This window comes from Nyctibius grandis, chromosome 7 (genome assembly GCF_013368605.1).
Source record: "Nyctibius grandis isolate bNycGra1 chromosome 7, bNycGra1.pri, whole genome shotgun sequence".
NCBI classification, from domain to species: Eukaryota; Metazoa; Chordata; class Aves; order Nyctibiiformes; family Nyctibiidae; genus Nyctibius; species Nyctibius grandis.
Genome location: NC_090664.1, coordinates 51,460,974 through 51,473,392, shown reverse-complemented (window position 1 = coordinate 51,473,392; position 12,419 = coordinate 51,460,974).

Sequence of the window (12,419 nt, the reverse complement as noted above, 5' to 3'; positions counted from 1 at the left end):
GCTGGAAATATGAAGAAAGAGAATCTTTAAGGGGGAATCTATACTGCTAGTAGAAATCCTCCAGATTTTGCCCTACTGTCCTAGCCTGCAGCTGTCAATGTTGCATCACGCCCAGGGTGCACTATGGAATGTATCTGCTGCCTGTCTTAGCAGGAAACCTCACATGCTCAGTATGGACAGGGACTCACTGGAGTCCCAGAATTTGAAATACATACTTGGTAGTTCTACCTAACAAAGTGAAAATACAGCACATCTATTAGTGCTATGGATCTTAGTATGAGATCTCCCATCTGATCTGCTTTTGTGAGAGCACAGTGAAAGTTTCCGTCTAGGCTAGCTGAGGTGTCAGCATAAGAACATGAAGACAGTGCCCCATATGAGCCTGTAAGCTCTTGGGTTTATCATGGACTACATGAAAACAAGCTGGGGATCTCTGTACCATATTATGGTCTATTTGCAGCTGAATAATTCACTCGCGGATAATGGGGAGTTGACTGCATTCCAGGTAGCTGTCCAGAGGTGATGTGTCTCAAGCCAAATCCCTGATGAATCTAATAAATCACCGTCTTTTCTAAGAACTAAATGTCAATGCACATATATGGGCATTTAGTATCTAAGTAGTGACAGGAAAAATCAGATGTGTTGAGCTCCCCGCTCTTTCCCCCATGATGGAGTTGGTACATGACCAATAAACAGTCCAGTTATACCTTTGGAAAAATATGTCCCTATTGGTGTAACAGGAGCGCATTGGTAAGTCTTTTCCCAAAGGCAACAGTTTTCAGTTATGCCATTGCAAATTCCCTGAGCGTGTAAAGTTGCTTATTCCTCTGTTTTACTGGGAGGGATGAGAAGTGAATGGCCATGCTTGCAAAGAAATAAGGTGGAGAACATGGAGAGAGGAGGAGAATGTCACCATGCGGTGACAATGTTGGCAGTAACCCACAAAAATTCAAGTAAGGGTTAAAAAAAAAAAAAAATTAATGGTCCAAAGACAAATAATTCTAAAATTCAGTAGTTTCTATCATATTTCTTTTTTCCTCAGAATGTCTGAGATAACATAATTTTCCTTTTTTCAGACTCTTCTCTCCTGTTTGGGTTAACAAAGATGGCTTAAGTACCCTCATGCAGTAAGAGCTAGCAAATATTATCTTTTTAACAGCAACTGCTCTGTCATTATTCTAATTTCTTGAAGAATTATGGATCCTCAGAAGTAATCTTTAAATGTATTTAACAGTGTATTTACTTTATCTGACTCTCCAGTGTCTTCTCTGTACTAGAAGAAGCAATCACTGCAGTTGTAAATACATGGGCAAAGTTCTAGCATAGTAGGAGTGAAGATTTTTCAGAATACACATGTAGCATGGCTTGAATAACAAAATTCTCAAAATTGGTCCACTTAGGGAAAAAAAAAGGTTGCTTGCTGTAACTCTTTTTTTCCTAGTGTTTTACTGCTAAATACCATTATGGAATATATTTACTGTCACTAAAGCTCTGACTTCCATTAGGTTTGCATAATATAACACTCAACCATTTCATTTGGGATATCACCAATCCCATTCCTCTTGAATGTTTTAAGTTGATAGCAAAGCAAGTACTACAGATGATCTCTCCCTCAGCAATTATCTCCTTTTCTTGGCACTCATTAGACCGCATCCGTGGTCCAGTTTTGGGCCCTCAGTGCAAGACTGATGATACAAATTGGAGCAAGTTCAGCAGAGACCCACCAAGATGGTCAGGGGCTGAAATGCTTACCCCTTGCAGAGAGGCTGGGGGAGGTGGACTTGTTCAGCCTGGAAAGAGATGGGTTTGGGAGGACCTGATAGCAGCTTTCTAGTTTCTTGGGGAGGTTACCAAGAGGATGGAACCAAGCTCTTCACAGTGAGGTACGGCAGGAGGATGAGAGGCAATGGGCATAAGTAGAAACAAGGGAAGTTCAGACTGAATATATGGAAAATCTTTTTCTCTGTGAGAACAGCCAACTATCAGAGCAGGTTGCCTAGTGAGGCTGTGTGGTCCCCATCCCTGAAGGATTTCAAGACATGACTTGACAAAGCCCTGAACAACCTGGTCTGACATCAGAGCTGACCCTGCTTGAGCAGGAGTTTGCGCTAGAGACCTCCTGAGGTCCTTCCAGCCTGAGTGATCCTCTGATCTCAAGCATTTGGGTTGGGTTCCTCCTCAGTGTTTCTATTGAAAAGCACTAGCTTTCCTGCTTGCTTGACAGAAAATGCAAATCAGACTCCTCTGATGCTCAGTTCAACCTACTGGCCCAGTGAAGGGAAGAAGACATGGGTCTCATGATGAAACGCTGTGCTGTGGAGCTGGGTCTGATGGGATGTAAGGGATGGGGAGAATTTAGGGGGAAGGTGTAGTATGACTTGGCCTGATCTTAGAGAGCACAGTTTTGAAATTAGGCTGGAGAGAGGCCTGGCTGGAGAGAAGCCTGAGCACAAGCTTGTGGGATCAGGCTAACAGGAAGAAGATGGCATTCTCGCAAAAGGGTCTGACTGAGAAGAAAAAAAAATTGTTATATTTTGAAAACACAAATTCTTTTATTGGAGAGAACAAAAAGTAACCTTAAATTAAGGAGAGCAAGTGAAATCCTGATACTCTTAGAACTGACTTTTAGTACAACAGCTGTTGTATTTGTCTGTGGTCTTACATCCTTAAAATATTTTTCTTTAAAAATACTGAATAAATAAAAGTCTGTGCTGTGCAGCCAGCTAATACTGTGTGAAATTAATTCTTTCCTTCTATTCAGAAGGACTGTTCCCAGGCTTGTTTGGCTAGCGAGGAGAGCCAGCATCAAATGCATTGAATGGGTTTTATTTGATAAAATAAATTCTCCCACTCTCTTATCATCATAGCTTTACATAAAGTATTGTGAATAGGATGTAAGCATTGTAGCCTGTGTTCCTTTTCAGATAAAGAAAGTCAGCCTCAGAGTACTGAAACCCACAAAGAATAGAATGTCTATAAGACTTTTTTTTTTATGTATCTCATTCTGTGATGGATGTGAGAAAAGCACATTTCCTTGAAATGGCCTATAAAAGTGTTGGCGGATGAAGATGCCATGGTGGTTTTGTCATAGTATCTGAGATATGGAGAGTATCTCTAGATCAGATATAGAATGAAGCCTGTCTGAGTTACCAGGGTTTTCCTCCTGGTATGTACCTTGGATGCAAATGGACAGACTACAAAAAAACCATCCTTATACAGGGGGTTCACTTAAGATCTTGGTGTTAAGATGCATCTGAGTCTGGGCTGGACTTCCCATGTTTATATCAAAAGTAACTCTACTGACAAAGGAGGTGTACTGGGACTAAACCAATGAATCCAAAAGTTATGAATTGTGACAATTTTCCTCTGATAAAAAACCTGAGATGTTGAGGAAACATTTTCACATTGAGGTTATCTGGGCCAGATCTTTGGCCTTAAATTCAGAATAGCCACCAACAAGCTTTTTAGCTTAAATCATGTCACCTTCTTGGGTGCCAGGGTGGTTTGCTATCCTTCCACTTCATTCAAAGAAAGTAAAAAATGTTCCTTACAAAAATATGGAAGAAATTTTCAGATCATCTCTCTGCGTTCACCATTTCACTTCCTAATCACAAAAAAGTCGATTCCTTGTTCGATGGCAGTTAAGTATTTGTTGCAGCTCCAGTGACTTTCCATTAAAATGACATGGAGAACACCCGTCAAGAAGAAAAGCTCAACAGTTGTTTGAATGCTAGATGAAAAGGAGTCCAGAGGGGTTAATGTACTCAAGGGAGTAATGTGGTAATATCGCTTGTAGCTGTCTTCAGTCCCAAAGCTGAAGGACAGTTTCATTGACCATTTGCAATGGAATCACCTGGCCACAGCTTGGGGTACCAATCTGCAGCATGACTTAGTCTCACTCTTCAAGATCCGAGAAAATGTCTTAGCTGTTCCATCAGCCAAATGAAAGTGGTTCAGACATGAAAAATATCAGCCAAAGTCATGATCAGCAGAACTCAAAGTCTTTGGGAACAGTTCTGGAATCATCTTAGGAAGTGACACAACAGCCATTTGTTAAACAGACATTTTAATCTGTAACAAAAAAGGACGCTCAGTTCAGAATGTTGTGATCTTATGGGTCCCAGGATAATTCAGGCTGGAAGGGATCTCAGGAGGTCTTTAGCCCAACCTCCTCCTCAGAGCAGGGTGAGCTCTGAGATCAGACTGGGTTGCTTGGGGCTTTATCCAGTCAGCTTTTGGAAACCTCCAAGGGTGTACTGTGGTCATAAAACTTTCAGAGAGAAACTGTTCACTGTCTTTTTTTCTCAAAGTGTCAAATGAGTTAAAAAGAAAAAGATAACTAAAAGCTGCAAATCAGGAATTTCTCTTTCATAGTGGGATTTTTTTGCCCCAACATCACCAATGTCATAATTTTGCACAGAGTTGTAAAACACTGTCCTATTTTTCATGAAATCTCTGGATTATGATGATGGGGGTATAGTTCATCGCAGAAGTGGAGACACAGTAATGTACAAATACTGGCCAAATGGACCCTGGTTGATGTTTACTAATGAAAAAAACAATTCAACAACTGGATACTGTCAAAGGTGAGACTAAGCATTTTGCCAGTAGTGTCAACTTTAAACAAAACTGTTTTAATCAAGGCAATTGCTACAGTTATGCCAATAAAAATAAGCAGACAAACCCACTAACTGCGTTATGACAAAGTTGAGGGAAAAATATCGAGAAAAGCACTATTGCCAGAGTTCAATATACGGTAAGTAATTCTATTGCTGTATAAAGTAATGCAGGAGGCAAATGGGACTACTAACTGTGAACAAATATTTTGCATTCATACATAATTAAAACATCTGAGGGTAAAATACTGAGATGCAACGGGAACTGCCTGATAAAACATCAAAATTGAAATAAAGAAAGCAAGAGATGAGAATTTGAGGAAGATAATGAAGAACTTCCTGCTCAAGATGCACCATGTATGAGGTGTAAACGGTTCCCAAATAAAGACAAGGGAGAAAATAATCAAGACCTGCAAGCGAGGGGTGACATTTTTGTAGAACAAGAGCTCCCACAGGTGTTTCTCAGGGGCATCATTTGCTGTTGACATTTCCCACGGGTGTCTTGGGGTCTCACTTCCCCATTACTGTCCTTTTCAAGATACATGCTTAACGTCTTAGGTGAGAGATTTTGTATTTTAATATCTTTCAACAGCTGGGTGGCTTAAGGAGAAATATAGCGTGAGCAACACTATGGGATTGCACATGTTGTTTCCTAGTTCCAGTGAACAGCCATTGCCTATGAAATGAAGATGCTACAAGTTGTGAAGGACCAGAGTTCCAGGTGCTCCAGACGGGCATAACAAAAGGACCCAGGGAAGGGTCTGTAGTTTCCCCACTGAAAAAAAAAAAAGGAGCCAGCCTCTGCTCTAGCTGTTGGCTTGGTTAAACCTTGGATGACAGGAAGAGTTTCTGCATTTTCTTCTTGATTTCCCTTCTCAGCTATTGTGCAAATCACTTCCTTCTCACAGTTTCTTCTTTCGAGTGGGCAGCATCTGAGGCAGTCCTGTTCGTGCCAAATGAAATCAGTGGGCACCTAATTCTCCTGGAGATGACTGTAATTCCTTCTGGTGAATCAGGGACAGACAAAAGAGATCTTTTGAAGGATTTTTTTTTCCACGTGTGCAGGCTGAGGTGTAAACCTTTGGGATGGGTGGCAAGGCTGTGTCCGTGGGAAGCTGCACCAAGGCGAGGAGGGGCCATGTTCTGGCAAGGGCAGCAGGAGAGGACCATCTTCCAGCAGCTGCTCCAGCCACCTGTGGGGCAGCTCAGCTGGAGGACTGGAGCTCACAGCGGTGGAAAACCTCACGGAAAAAGTGTGGACACGGCTAGAAAGGAAAGGGCACGGTTCAGCTGCAGACACACCGGGCTGTGCCCTTGCCTTTGCACTTCCCCGCGGTGGGGCCGAGCTCCGGCATCCACCTGCCCGTTCCTGCGGCGTGCGGAGGGCTTCACCCCGCATCCCAAATCCCGGCGTTGGGGCAGGTCTCGGGAAGCGCCCCTTTCCCTGCGCATCCTGCGGGCGGGGGGCGGCGGTGCCGGGGGGCTGCGGGCGGGCCGGGGCGGTGCCGGGGGGCTGCGGGCGGGGCGGGACGGTGCCGGGGGGCTGCGGGCAGGCGGGGGACAGCGGTGCCGGGGGGGCGGCGGTGCCGGGGGGCTGCGGACGGGCGGGCCGGGGCGCAGCCATGGAAACGCGGCGCGCGTCCCCCGCGGCAGCGCTATTGCTGTACCCCACCCTCCCTGCACCAGCCGTGGCCTGGCTGGGGCCGCGCCGCCTCTAGCCGGTGAACAGTTAACGCCGGGAGAGGCGGCTCCTCTCCCCCCCACCTCCCTTCCCCGGTTCCTGTTTGTAAAAAGCGCGTGCACCCCCCCGGGGAGAGCAGCGAGCTGGGCACAGCCAGGGGAGGGGGTTGTCGCCCCTCCGCCCTCTCCAGCTCCCTCTTTTTATTTATTGTCTACCCCCCCCCCCCCTTTTCCTGCAACTGGTCTCCCGGGGTGGCCTCGGTTCGGCGGGACCGCCCGGGCCCGGGGCCGGGCATGGCCGGGGCGGGGGGCGTGTGTGCGGCTCCCTCCTGCCCACCCCACCCCACCCCACCCCACGCCGCCGGCTCCCGCAGGGCAAAAGCTGAATCCGGGTGGTGACTGAGCTGGGCTGCCCCCCGCCGCTCCTGCGTCTTTGACAGGGGCTGTTTTATTTTTATTGTCTTTTTTTTGCGGGGGGCAAAAGGAAAAATATATATTGAAAGGGTGGGGAAGGAAAAAAAAAAGAAAGCGGGCACCCTCCCCCTCTGCTGCTCGTAGTCCCCTCCGCTCCACACCAAAAAGAGCCATCGCAAGTGCACGCCAGTTCTTCACTAAAGTGATCCAGCCGCTGGATTAAGTAACTCTCGGAGAGCAGCACACGCACGCACACACACGGCAAAAATGAAGGAAAAGGCAATGTTTCAAACGGCTAAAATGCAAGGAAACATGATGGTAAGTGGCTGCTGCTGGCGCCTCCAGTGACTGTAAGTAAGTGGCGGGGCTCCCTGCTCGGGCTCGGTGCTACCCGGCCCCGGTCACCGCCCGCACGGTCGGTGCGGACCCCCCATTGCTGGGGCTGAGCTCGCCGGGGAGCCAGGCGAGGCTGCACCTTTGCTTAGTGTCTGTCCCCCCATCTTGCAGAGGGTCGCTGGTGATGCGGAGGCTGCTGGGGCATCCCCCGGTCTGAGGGGAGCTGGGGCGCAGCGCGGGCGGGGGGCGCCGGGGCTCGGCGGTACCGGGGCGGCTGCGGGCACCGCGCTCCGGCACGGCCAACTTCGCCAAGTTAATGACCACGGGGGGTGTGTGTGTGTGAGATGGGAGGTGTGGGGGTTACCTCGCCTTTCCTCCGATATTACTAGTGAAAACATTTGTCTTCACGCCTTTTTTTTTAAAAAAAAAACCCTACTCAGGATGCTTTTTAAATCGTCTCCCCCGCTCCCTTAAAGAAAAAAAAAGCCAGCTGCTCTCCCGGAAGAAGTGCTGGTTGCCATCTTGTGCTGATGGAAATATATTTGTGTGTTTTGCCTGCCGGCTTGACCCGCTGGAGGCGGTGGGGGCTGCCGGTGTGCCGGGGGTGCGCCGGCAGCGGGGAGGCAGCTGGCTGCGGGAGGGGGGCGGCTGTGTACCGGAGGGGGGGAAATGTGATGGCTTTAAGGCGCTTTGGTTTAAAAACAACTTCTTTCAAATCACCTGAATCTTGTAAAGGGTACCTGTTGGTCTTCTGTCCCCTTCTTCTCAAGCAAAGCGCTCCTCTCTGTACTTTGCCTCCCCTGTGAGGGGAAATGCTAATATTTAATACAAAGGTAGTATGCGTTTCTCTCATGCCTTGTGTTGATGTGTTCAAGAAGCAGCCAAAGTATTCTCCATCCTTTAATGAAGTTCCATAGTAAAATGCTTCGCTGGGTTTTAAAGGAAATGCCTCCTTTTCCAACTCCAGTAATACTGCTTTTTCCAGCAGTAGTTTTTAAGAGGAAGGTGCAATGCTATGTGACCTGTGAATTCAACTAAGGGAACTGAACAGGAACTTCTGCAAACATTTTTCCAGAATTGCACAGCCTGTGTGGTTGTATCGTACTCCTTTCATTGTGCCTTTTAAATGCCTGGGAAAGATCTGGTGCTGGAACTTTTTAACATTGGGAAATTTAGGTTATTATTTGCTTAAGCTACTGATCCTAGAGGTCGTTATAGTCTTTGGTTAGGATATTCTCTATCAATAAGAAAAAATAATTAGCCACCTGAGATGACATTGTTCGATTAAAGTACAGGATTAACCTAATTTGCATACACAATGTCACAGAATTAATAAAAACCTCTCACACGTTTTCCTTGCTGGTTTCTGAAGTCAGGGAATGATGAGTGGGCAGGGATTCCCCCACTGCCACCCAGCAAGGGGCTAGAGCTTCTGGGATTTTGGGCTAGTGCTTCTGAGTGTGGCAAAATGGATCCGCATATCCACACCTCTGTGAGATGAGCAAAGGCTGGAGTGATCGATCTGCATGCAGGGCTGTGTAGCAGGGGCTGTCCACAATTCAAATCCTTCTGCCAGAGACAATAGTTTTTGCTTCTAATTCAAATAGGAGCAGGATCCAGCCTCCCAGGCTGCTAAGTCACAGTTATTTCTTACTGTCACTTGGGGCAGTCTCCCTGGACCTGAATGCAAGATTTACCTTTGAAGAACTCATTTTTAGACACTGTTGATGAAATTTCAAGACAAGGAAACTGTTACACCGACACAGATGATTTCTTTAATTAATGCCTGTGTTTTTATGGGCCATCTAAAATATACACAGCTTGTTTCTGTGTATATTGGTCTGGTCTGTGGTTGCAATTGGATCTGCAGTTTATTTAAGCAAGAATTAAATTTAGGTGAATATTTGAGTTTTAAGATGTTTGGACAGATTTTATATTTCTTCAAGATAATAATTAGTGGACCTAATCGTGAAATCTCAGATACGCTTTTGATGGAAGTTCTAGCACGTTAAGACTATTACCTTCTTTACTCTTTTCCTTAAGCTGTTATTTTTCTTTTAAAAAATAGTATTTTTACTTCTTTATCACTTTTGTTACAACAAAAACTATAATCCTGAACTAGTCATGCCAAAACCTAATGCTGTGAGTGTCCTCTCTCACATACCTGGCAGTCATTGAGAATATGGGGTTGGGTGTGTGCGGAGTCCCAGGAGGTGCATTACAGTGTGCGCTGCATTAATTGCCTAGCAGAATTTGAAAAGTCATTGAAAATTCAAAGCCCACCATCATTTTCTTTTTTGTTTGTTTGTTTTCTGGCAGTTTTGCTGTTTCTTAGAATCTTGACAAGCTTCTAACTATGTATTGATTTTCTTTTCTTTAAAAATCTTTCTTAAATTGAGCTATTTCATTCTTAAAATGATGTGACAGCAAGTGATAATACTGGCACACTGGTCCCTGGCCACACAGTGGGCTCTTTTTAAGTGCGGTGATAGCTCATGGAGTCACTACACCTGTGATTTCTTTATTACCTGATTAGGCCAGCAAAAATGAAGCCATTCTTGTGACACTGAGATAAATGTGTTTATCCTTCTGACAGTATTTCACCAGGGCTTTGTTTTGGCTTTTTTAAACAACAACATTTACCTGGAAAGGTGCCTATTTTTATTTTACTGCACTGTTTCCCATTCATCATTTGAGCCAGGGGAATGTAGCTTACAGAAATAGCTCAAGCTCTTACAATGGGATTTCTCTTAATTCTACACAAACACTGTAGGGAATGATTAATATACAGTGGTTAGTTCTAGTAACAACTGACATATCCCGTGAGTTTTCCACAGTCTTTTTCAAGTTAATATGCAACAGTAGGGTGTGGCAATAAATGTTTATCACTTTTGGAGATAAATTTAATGCACTTACATTTGGTCCTAACCTTAGGTACAGCTATATAATTTATTTCATTAAAATATTGCTGTCTTTTCCCATACACATTCAGTTGGCAGGTCAAGGACAATAGTACCAACCACACTTGTTTTTGCCTACTCTTGCCTGTGTCTTCCCAGGGACTGATCTATCATGTACATGGGCTTTTTTTTTTAAATGGATCAAAAAGAGCTGTTTTGAAGAGGACCTTTAGAGTAGTGCCAGATTCTTCTCTTACATACACTCATGCAAATCCTGAGAACCTGATTTGGTAGAGGTACAGGTGCAGTAATGATAAAAAGGAGCTACTACCTTCGGATGTAGACAATTAGGTGAGTGGAAACAATGGGCTTAGTGAGAGTGTGTAGAGATCTTGAAGGCAAAATTTAATGTGCTGTATGTAAGCATGCAGTTATTTTAGCACATTTAGTTGTCTGTGAAAGGAGTGAGCACTGCTGTAGCTAGCTATCTCTCTTAGAAGGATGTTGCTGTGAAACTCTTGTTCCGAATTTCAGTTTAGCCACTAGCTGCTCTAATGTTTGGAAACTACCAAGAGAGAAACTGATGTATGTGTAACTTTTCTGCTTTACTCTGATAAATGATTTATGAATGGGGCAAAAGAGGCACTTCTGGTTCATTGAGAAGATTTGTAGAAGAGTCTGGAGATTTAGATGTTTAGTTTGACCATTTAAATCCCAACTCTGATAGCTGCAGTTTGGATGTACGTATAAAAAAACCAAATAAAAATAAGCCCAGTGGCAAGTGTTATCCTGTAGGAAGTCTGTGGGCTCCTCTGGGGTCTTAGAGACCTCAAGGGTACAAATAGCATGAAGACTAAGCTACTCTGTCATCCTTGGAGTGCTCCTGCTCTTCCTGGAGACGCACTGGTAAAGCCAAATAAAAAAAAAAAATCCAGCTTTGCACCTGCCCATTTTATATTTCTGGTGCCTCTCATGAGCAGTAAATTCATATTAAAAACATAAATAAAAGACATTGAAATTCCATCGTAATTTCCCTCATTTGCCCTATTTTACCTACAGGTTTATTGCATGCAGTGATCAATCACATTGCACTGAAACATGGTATAATACTTCTCAGCCAAGAATGCAGCTGTCCTGCCATGGGGTAAAGAAGCTGCACAGAGATTAATTTTTCTTGAAACTCCCACACTGAAGTAGGTGGTGGGGTTTCTGATCCAGTGCAGACTCCCTGCTACTTAATCCTTTGCTCAGTCTCAGATTCCACTTGACTTAGAAGCCAAATGCAGTCCAGATTTTGTGTGCTATTCATCAACTATGTACTACCTTGACTGGAACACAGGGACCTCCAGAGCTGAAAGCAGGGGAACTATGGTAGCAGTTCCCAGATGAGCTATCATGACTCCAACTGAAGTTAAAACCTGGCAGAAATTCAATTGCTGAACTACAGCAAGAATTGCAACAGAAGATCTTTGGATGGCTGCTGCTCCTTGGTGAGCGGCAAGTTGTGTTTTAAGGACTGTAACAGTCTGCTATACTTCCTGGGTCAGGCATGAAGGGGAACAAGCATTCTCCTTTGTTAGGATAATATATATAGTAGGGGGTACACAATCCATAGGAGGTACTGGAATTGCTGCAGTGTGGCCTAGTGGAAAAGCTGTAAGATGTGCTGGGCCTGTTCTAATGTCATGTTGCGAGTGATGGAAATGAAAAGTCTTTGCATGTTTAAGGTGGGATAGCAGAGAGCTCCGCAAGGAAATATCCAGTAGGATCTCAGCATGGTCCGTTTGATGTAGAGCGTCTCTTTACATACATCCTTACTTAGGGGATAGAAATGCAGAGTCTGCCCATGGTGTATTGGAAAATGATAAGGGATCCACTGAAGTTGCAAGTCCCATGAGAAAAAACATGGGGCCAAGCTGTCTCAGAATAACTTTGGCAGTCGTGTGAAGTAGTCCACGTTGCTAGCTCACTATCTAGCACTGTGAGAGTGACGGGGAGCTTGTGGTCTAACTTTAATTCTCATGATTGGGAAGGTTCAAAATCTTGACTCTGGTGGTGGTTCTCCCACCTGCATCTCTCTCTTCAATATTACCCAGCAGCTCCTCTGCTTCCTCTTGCTTATAAGGAAAAAGGAACACTTCTGTGTTCATTTCTCCCTACCTCCTTTGAGTTGTCTGACTGTTCACAGGATAGTCTATCCCCTCCCCTCTCTTTCTGAATCTCTTCACTGCTTTTCCAAACACTAAGAATGGAGAAATTGAAGGGACTGTTATGATTTTGCTGCTACCCACTCAGCTGTCATTCAGTAGAGCCCTGAGCAACAACAGCATTATAGTGATCTGTATTTGAGAGGTTACTTTTGTTCATTAATGAAGTCTGGATTTGCTTGTTCTTTGTAAAGAGAAATACCTAAAATGTGAGTTTTGGAGATGTTGATGGCCTGAGGCTTTATCTCATGAGAAGAGTTCCCCTC